The following is a 2,370-nucleotide window of genomic DNA, read 5'->3' as shown; positions in this document are numbered from 1 at the left end:
TGGATTGTAGGATATTTCTAAAGTTTCCAAATGTTTTTTTTTTCATGTTAGGTGGTATTGAACCCAATGCTCCAATGACTATAGAGACAAACTTTATGTTCGACTCTCGTAGCTGCCATATCTTAGCGATTTCAATTCTCAGGTCTCCATATTTATCAATCTTTTCTCTTTCTTTCATGATAATATATTGATCTCCTGGTACTGCCACGTCGAATGTATCTCAAAGGCAACGAGTTAACAGAATCGTTAGCATGCCGGACGAAAAGTTTCGTTGTATTTCGTCCGTCTTTATATTTTGAGTACAAACTCGACCGAGATTGACTTTGCTTTTCATTCTTTCGCAGGTTCGATAAGTAAGTACCAGTTGAGCACTGAAGTCCATGTAATTGATTATTCTCCTCCCACAAAATTTCAAACCTTGTGGTGCCCATAGCAGAAATGATTGTTTATGCGCATCTCCGACCAACATGCTGGAAGTAAAAACGCCTTTCCTTTCAAAGCCCAAGATCTACCAAGACTATTATCGCCACTACACTTCTCGGGTCATTTGACCAATATTTAATTAAGGCTGTTCACTTCATTCCCATTTACTACATCTATTATCAGCGAAGACTCTTATTTCCAACACCTCAAAATTCATACAAATAGTTGTTAAACACCTTCATTCTTACTCTTCAATAGTACCAATGCAATTAAAGCGGCGAACTGGAAGAATCATTAGCGTGCGAGCAAAATACTTACAGGTATTTCTTCTGTCTTTACGTTCTGAGTTCAAATTCCGCCAAAGTCGATTTTACCTTTCATCCTTTCGGGGTCGATAAAATAAGTTTCAGTCGAGCACTAGAGTCGATGTAAAGATTTACCCATTCTCCCGAACTTGCTGGCCTTGTGCCAAAATTTGAAACCAATATGTCCAGTACAGTTTTATGACTGCTCTCCAAGTCCTTCACCCTTGAGAGATTCAGGAGAATAACATCGATGTATTTCACATTAGCAAGATATTTTTAGGTAGGGCACGAAAACCCGGCTAAACTATTCACCGATAGAGTCCATCTGCCCCAGACCCTTGAGCTACTTGTCAGACCGCACCTTCGAAATATATACACAAACACAACTCTTTCTCACCCTGTCAACTCTGGTGTACCTAAAACTCAGGTATGTCACCCACACTTTTCGTCTTGAATATTAACAAACTGATTGTCATCATCTTTAACCACTCTTTTATCTATGCTGATGTTACTCTTCCCACTTCTGAACTTGTCGAATATAAGCATCGCAAACACAGCTTAAACAATTCACATCAAACTTGAACTACCGCCATGAAAAATAACCTCAAAATTTATTCTCCATTGAGGATAATGACAAACGTGTCTACTTCAACAATACAAAGAAACAGTCACTGCGTACACAAAGGAAAACTAATCATCTATCGTTCTCTCAATAACCAAGAACATATAATTAACTTCCATCACATACACACAATCTCCTTCCTTCGTCACTAACTTGTGCCATTCACAAACAACTTTGTCCACTCTGTTAACCAGCATTTTTTTTTTTATCTTTCCAACAAGTATCTAGCTAAAAATGTTCCCATGAAATATTATCTACATCAGTCTTACCAATCTCGAAGTTTTTGCGAAGGTTGCTTTCTCACTCAGTCCCTTCCACTTACTGAAAGCTCTGGGGATAAAATGTTGAGTTCTTGTTAAGTTAAATAAGCAGAAAACAAATAATTATGCGTACGGTGAACAGCAAGAATCAAAATGATAACATGTTCATGCTTAATACGGTGAATACGTAAATTGTTGTTGTTTCGTCATAAAAGAATAAATTCTCTTTTCAAACAAATATTTGTTCATAATGCACTCAGTTCATTTGTGTAAGAGGTCTCTAATAAACTAGGTGTTTCAACATCACTGGGTCTCGTCAGTCAAAGTTAACCTGGACTAATAAATCTAACAAGAGTTTGTTACACTTAGTTTTAATGCCGCAAATGATAGGTGACATGCGTTTACATAAAGACATTTTCACAGAGAATATTAGTAAATTGCTGTTGTTCTGTCACCGTTGTTACCGCCACTGTTGTGGATTTTATCATATTTTTGCCGTTAAACTTTTAGTTGGCGTCTTATTGGTGCCCGTTGGTATATTTTGATGTTTTCCGATTTTTTTGATTTTTTTACATTGAAGATTTGTGCAGATTTTACTTTTTTCTTTGTTTGTAATTTTGTTTTAAGGATTAACTTAATCGTTATCAACATTACACTAGCGGTTCTCTTCGACAGTCCCAGGCAAATAAATGTGAGAATAATGAAAAATATTGCAGCGTCTAAGAAGGAAAGGCGGGAAAAGAAGTTAGAAAATTTCAGT

General features: G+C 36.6%; 1 long non-coding RNA gene across 1 annotated transcript in view; it reads right to left on the bottom strand.

The window, feature by feature from the left end:
- The window catches only part of LOC149132244 (uncharacterized), a 12,760-nt gene extending 11,003 nt beyond the window's left edge, over positions 1–1,757 (bottom strand). The window contains exon 1 of the long non-coding RNA XR_016244780.1: positions 742–1,757. This is a non-coding gene — a long non-coding RNA (uncharacterized LOC149132244). The remainder of the gene's footprint in view (positions 1–741) is intronic.
- Between the last annotated feature and the right edge of the window lie 613 nt (positions 1,758–2,370).

The sequence above is a fragment of the Octopus bimaculoides genome, chromosome Z (genome assembly GCF_046866305.1).
Source record: "Octopus bimaculoides isolate indiv1 chromosome Z, ASM4686630v1, whole genome shotgun sequence".
Lineage (NCBI taxonomy): Eukaryota > Metazoa > Mollusca > Cephalopoda > Octopoda > Octopodidae > Octopus > Octopus bimaculoides.
This window is presented reverse-complemented; position numbering and strand designations above follow the sequence as displayed.